This window comes from Triturus cristatus, chromosome 1_2 (assembly GCF_964204655.1).
Source record: "Triturus cristatus chromosome 1_2, aTriCri1.1, whole genome shotgun sequence".
Classification (NCBI taxonomy): domain Eukaryota; kingdom Metazoa; phylum Chordata; class Amphibia; order Caudata; family Salamandridae; genus Triturus; species Triturus cristatus.
In genome coordinates, this window is record NC_140580.1 from 1,135,031,350 (window position 1) to 1,135,038,488 (window position 7,139).

Below are 7,139 nucleotides of genomic sequence, written 5' to 3' on the forward strand. Positions count from 1 at the left end.
TGAGGACAGCGGCTCAGGTGACGGAAGTATTGTGTCAGATGATTACCTACTACTGGCTGAACCCCCAGAGTTTGAGGACGAGCTATACTTCCCTGACAATTAGGCTCGCACTTACTGTCTTCCTCCCTTTTTTCCCCCTTTGTTTATGTGTCTGTCGTTCCGGTTATAAACTTGTGAATCACAACAAATCCATTACCACCGTCTTCTACTCTTCTAATTTAATATACAAGTTTCAGGTGTCTGCTATTTGACAGTACAGTCCTCCGAATCCAGCTCCTCCGCTCCATCATACTGAATCTCCTGCTCAATTCCATTTCCCTCATGAATGATGATTAGATGATGGTAACAACGAATTCAAACTTTCCTAGTCCTTCCAAAAGAAGTGGAGCATGAATCAGATAACTACTATAGCTATCCTCCTTTCAGAGCCGAGAGAGACTGGCCATTAACTGAAAATAAGATGGAACAGGTAATGATTGATGCCATGCATTGGACGCAGAGTCGCAGACTGAATGATTTAGATTTTGTTGTGTTTTTTGTGCATGAATTTATGTAATTGTGCACTGCCACTAATCAACTTTCTACAGAACACACTAAACTTAACTCAAGGTGAATTCAATTTTCCCCTTCTTGCAAATAAGAAATTTGTACTTCTCCTGCAGCTTGGTGATACATTGCTTTTAATTCAATACAGGAAGGGGACTCACTCAATCTGTGCAATGAGTATGATTGACACAACAGCACCGTCCATCGTGTTGATGGTGAAATAGACGGCCCGTTAACTTAAGATGAGAAGGCACAGGTAATGATTGATGCCATGCATTGGACGCAGAGTCGCAGACTGAATGATTTAGATTTTGTTGTGTTTGTTGTGCGTGAATTTATGTAATTGTGCACTGCCACTAATCACATTTCTACAGAACACACTAAACTTAACTCAAGGTGAATTCAATTTTCCCCTTCTTGCAAATAAGAAATTTGTACTTCTCCTGCAGCTTGGTGATACATTGCTTTTAATTCAATACAGGAAGGGGACTCACTCAATCTGCGCAATGAGTATGATTGACACAACAGCACCGTCCCTCATGATGATGGCGAAATAGACGGCCCGTTAACTTAAGATAAGAAGGAACAGGTAATGATGACAATTAATGGCATGCATTGGACACCTGACTCTGAGCGATTGGTCTTTGTGTTTCCGTTGTTTGTTTGTTGTGCACAAAGTGATGTCAAAGTGTACTAGTAATCTATCTTTCTGTACACAATAAAGAATGACTCAAGTCAGTAATATTTATATTTCTACTCTTGTTGTGTCATAAAATGTTTACTTATACTGCAGGCCGATCTTCACAGTCAGTCAGTAAAAGTATCAGAGATGATGATGAAGTCAGGAGGACGTTTCATGAGTGGCATAAAACGGAAAAGCCTAAAGGTAAACACGTCAACAACAACCACAGCAGACCCAAATGTCTGTGTAGAAGTTGAATAGAGTGTAGCGGTGGGATGACTGCAGTGCATTGATTTTACTAACTTAAACTGTAAAATGCTATGTTTGGAATGGATAATGTGCTTTGCGTTTGTCCAACTCTTTGAGAGAAAAAAAAGGACTCTAAAGTGTTAACGTAGGATGTGCTACTGCTAAGCACTGTGGGCCTGCTCTCTCCTGTTACTGTTGAAGGTCAAAGCTGGAAACAGACTAGAGTAGAGATGATGCGTACATGCCACCTCGGAAAGTCTTCTTGTTGCACTACACCATAACTTGTGCATTTGTTTCAACTTTGTTTCTCAATATCCCCTTTGGTTTTCCCATCTACAATTACAGGCCGGGCCTTGCCCTATACTTTGGAAAACATTACAATGCATTCTTACCTTACCAATAAATCAACATTTTTTTCACAGCCGGACTGTGGTGAGTGGCGAGGCGACACACCCAAGATTGATGGACGAGAGGAGCAAGAGGAATGCCGAGATGCAAATGCAGTCCCCATTTTTTACCAGGATAACACAGTAACAGTATCCACTTTAATCTTCTTTTAAATAATTTGATTAATATTTTGTATACAATCTTTACAACAGTGTGTTCTTGGAGTTGTTATTATCATCAATCATCATTAGGTTTGCTCTGTGTTTACGTTTCTTCCCTACCAATATTTAAAATTTCTATTTGCTATCTGTAAAAGTATTAAGGTCGGAACAACAGAACAAGAACTAGAAGTGTATGTAATCCGGTCTCTCATCATCATGCATGCATTGCCTTTTTCTCCCTTAACATATGGATATGGTAGTCTTCAATGATTGTCGTTTGTTTGTCTATGTATGCATACTGTTTTTCTATGTCAAACCTTTCCCCAAAACCCCCTTCCCATCCATTCAACAAACCCTAACCCTCTTCCCCAGGGCTGTGTGACTTATTGTCGAGGTGTAACTAAATTAAATGTACACCAATACTTAATCACACACTTGCTGGGGCGGATGTGGTGAAAGCAACACTACTTCAATTTCAAGGCAGAGCGATGATCTTCTTCTGCTTGGCCACCCATGAGTAGCATATTTCAGAGGTTATTTTTTTTAACAAAGGAACAGATACCTCAGCATGAATTGCCGGCATTGATTGGATTTGTTTGTTGTCATTCCTCATATACAGCACTAACTGTTAGGCTGTAGGCCTAGTCAAGTGACTCGACACAACTATAGTTTGTAACTCTGTCTAGTAGGCTATCCTAACCACCATTCTGTTTTTTGGTCAAATATTTGACCATATTATTGTTGCTCGGTAAGTACTTCATTCAACTACTCCTCTAACAGTCTCTCAAAGGCGATTGACTGTCTCCTTTTCTTTTTTTGCAAATGCTGCCGCCCTGCCAGTGTCTGCTACTACTACTATGCTACCACCACCCCAATCATGGCATGTATGAAAAAGGAAACCATCTTCACCATGCAGCCAGTGCTGTGCCACAGTTGGACATAAACATCAAGCACCTGTAAGAGAGAAGTTTGGGGGAGGCAGAATTAATAATGGACATGTTGTCAATGATTTCATTTTCACACACCAGTACAAAGAATGCATAGACTAGAGGACAGACTGAAAGTACTAGAAGGACCAGTCAATGAGTGAGGTGTGTCGCATCTATCTGTTTGTGTCTTATACAGTCAGCCAATTATTGAAATCAAACACAGGCTATGGGCGGCCATGCACCAGCAAGGAAACAGTGTGATGTAAAACAGTTACCCCACCTACAAAACATTAACAACATTGCATGTAATATAGAAAAATATATTTAGTTTACCCTAACAAAAATAAACTAAACCCACAAAAGCTGACCCACCCCCCTCCCTAACCCCAACCAATGTCCATAGAAGTCCGTAACGCCCAAACAAGTTCCCACCCACCCACCCAAACAAGAATTAAAAAAGGGGCAGAACAGGATGACAGGGACTTAGTGGTGGGGCGGGACTCAAGGAGGACACGCATCTGGCGCATCTCGCCCTCTAAACGGGCGACGCGGCATCTAAGGGTGCGGCAGTTGCAGCCACAGTGGGGGGGCACCGGAGATGGCACGGTGGCGGCGGGCAGCCGCCAGACGGTGGCGCCGTACCGCTGGAGGGCGGTGGCTGGGGCCCGGGCCACTGGAAGAGGCTTCAACAATTGCAGCCGCAGTCTCCTCCTCCTCCTCGGCTAAGAACACCAGCCGCCGGTATTCTCGCTGGATTGCCTCCAGCTTCCGGCGCCGTGCCTTGGCGGCCAACTCCTTCCGATTTTGTTTCGGAGTAGCTGTGTATCAAAAAGAAAAAAACAAGACAATTGTAAAATATACTCTTAGAAAAACAGTAGGACAAGGTAATTATTTATACACATAGTGGCATGGTAGAGTAGCACTATAAAATAAAGCACAGTAGTACATAACATTTTAAATGTCGCCCGTCCTTCTTCCTTCCACCCGTCTTTCAGTTTTTAGTTGAACAGTGCACCAGGTGCTCTTCTCCATAAAACTTTCAAAGCCGAGTTGAAATCAGATAGATGAGGCCATTGGTTACTCAATACTCCCGCTCCTATGCCAATTAAAGGGAATTCTAGTCTTCTAGTTCGCTCTTCAAACGTCCCCAACAACTCATACTTACTTACGACATCGGATAGCGGGCGGACTTTGTACGCCCGCGATCCTCATGCTAAAAAGGGTGGGGGTCCCGTGGGGACAATTAATTAGGATGATGCGCCCGGCACAGTGGCGGGCCCATCCTCTTTTTTTTTACATTCTGGTTGGCTTTGCTGAAAGCAATGCTAAAATGTTGTGCTGCTTTTCCAAGCACAACATGACGGGCCCCGCACGGAGCCTGTCACGTTTTGCTTTGAAAGGCGGGGGGGTACCATAGCATAGGTAGGTACCCTCCATGGGGGCACCCAAGCATACTCTGCAATGTCTGCATGCCTTTCCGTGGCGGACGGCAATGCCGCACGCAAAGGCATTCCAAAATGCAGATTATATGGCTGGCGGTGTGTTCAGAGAGACACCACCGGCATATTGAACCCTTTTCCGCCTGGTCGACATGTGGGGGGTCTGAATATTTTCTACAGGGATGGCGGGAGGTTTGCCTCTGCGGTGTCGGCAGTGAATACCAGCTGGCCCGGCGGGGGCAATACGCCCACCATCCTAATGGGGCCCTAAGTCACAACTGTACAGTATACATATACATACAGTACACCCTTGCAGTGAGTATACTGTCAAGTTCAACAATAGTTAAGGATTATGAATCTAACTTACCACCGCCTGCCACTGGTGCTGCCACTCCCCCTACCGCTCCATCGTCGGTATCGGCAGCATCTGCCGCATCCTCGCCCTCCGCGTCGCCTTGTTCGCTGGCCCCGGCAATGGTGGTCGGTAGTGCGCCTAGAAAACATTACACATATATTAGGCGTCATATACACCTCCCCCCTATTGATCAGTAGCAAGGTTGAAAAATGAGTTAATACTAACATACATCACTAGTACAAATCAGGTAGTAGTAGAGTAGACACTAATAGTTATATATGATCATTGTAGCCTTTGCTTAATTAGCCCTAGCCATGCTACCATTTTACCTTTGTGTCTTTTATTTTTGCACATGTGACGTTACCTTGCAGCTTCTTAAGACACCTTTGAGCCCACATGACCTGCCTCTCACTGCTACTGTTTAGTCTACGCGCTGCGTACAAGCGGTCAACAAACATTAACAAGCCACTTTTTTAGGAAGTACTGGTGTACTACTGTTACTGTTAGTCCATATTGCTTATCCATAAATGCTACACTTTTTGGCGCGGCTGAGAAATGCTTGCAAGTTGCAATATACTAACGCACACCATTTAATTTTTTGCATTAGACGCAAGATTACCTTCTACGAACCAGAGCTTCTGAATGATGCAAAAACTACCAGTACTAGGTTCTTCTAAGGTGAGGGGTCCCTTCACTCACATCTTCATTTATAAATTTATATAAACTAAATTCCTAGGGGATGGTGGTGCTGCCTTCCACCACTGTTCAGTTATCATGATTTAATTCCCAACTGTATAAGTGTAACAATGTATATTGTTTTAATGTTATTGATTTTCCGGTTGGTGCTTCATTTATAAGAAAACAGTGTACAGACCTTCTCAAATTGAAATAAACATTTTGAACTTACATAGACTTGGTGGTATTTGGTGTGGACTAACTTACATGAGTGAGCAAATTAAAGTAAGGGTGTGCATGTGAATTGCTTCCACGACTGAGAGGTTGGGTGTGTTATGTTCTGGGTTGTCTACTTGTTGGGTATCTTGGGGGGAGGGTTCCGAGACCTAATAGTTATGACAAGACAGTACTATAGTCAAGCAGTGGAATTGTGGTGGGTGCGGAATTTCTGATTGAGGTGTGCAAGGAAGGTCCAACCTACCATCACCAACATCCTATTTTCTGGTGCAAATGTCTGTGTATGTGCAAGATCCCTACAACAGTAGTATGTCCTACAGGGTATCATATCAAAATAGTAATAAATCTGGTATGGCTGTTGTTGCTGTGAATTTTCAAAGCCTCAAGATCAATAAGAGTAAAAGTAGTAGAAGACGACGACCCAACGGATTGGACTCAATGGCTCGAGCTACTGGTGAATATGAGTTTTATATTACAACCTTTGACAAAGAGTGGCACTGGGCAAGACTAGCTACTACAGTACAGACAGACTGATAGTATGTAGTAGTAGTAGTACTCAGAGTCATCATAGCGGAGGCAGGGATAAGATTTTTGAAACCGTACAGATCGAAGGATAATTGGTGGTAAAAAAATAGCATTTGGAAACAAACAATAGTTCGGGAAAAATATGGGGCAGTAAAAGTTATGGAATAAGAAATATTATTAAAAACAAGAAGACTTACTGGGGCCAGCAGAGGAGCCCTCAGCGGTGTCCTCCTGTTGGTGTTCTTCTGAGTGTCCCGCCGACTGCCCAGTCCCTGTCGGTCTGCCCCTGGGTGCTGATGAACAGGAAAGATATAAGAAAGAGACAAACATTGATGGATGGTGTCAAACAAATACAATATTTTTCAACTGTCAAAAAACACTTATGTAAACAACAATTGCAATAACTAAATTGACCGATTTCATCTGGTCAACAAGTTATATCGGGGGATTCGCAGTTCGACTACTTAAGTTACTATTTATCAACAGTAATCCAGTCTTCCATTCTGATTCCAGAATACTAAGTTACAACTAAGCCTAAGTACAACGTACCACCCAACCTAGCCCACCTATTCCAGGCATGCCAATTGTACATTAAGTATGCATTTCCACTGTATTCCTCAACAATGCATATGGTCAAATCATGGAGGACACATGAACATGACTACATTTTTTGTATACACCAAATTTGGGTTTGATTGATTGATGCTGATCTGCTAGTGCTAAGTAACTGCTAAGCCTACCACCACTCATTGAACAAACTAGAAAAGGTTCTAATAAAGACTGCCGTACTAGCAGCACGTCATGTAACTGTGTGAGGGGGCATCACGCATACCACTAACAAATTAGAAGCTCATACAAAGTACCTAAACCTAAGTATCAATCCGCCCCTATCTATTAGTGACAGGACAAAGTAAGGAGTGGACTAGAGTCACTGTAGCATTACGTAACTTAATT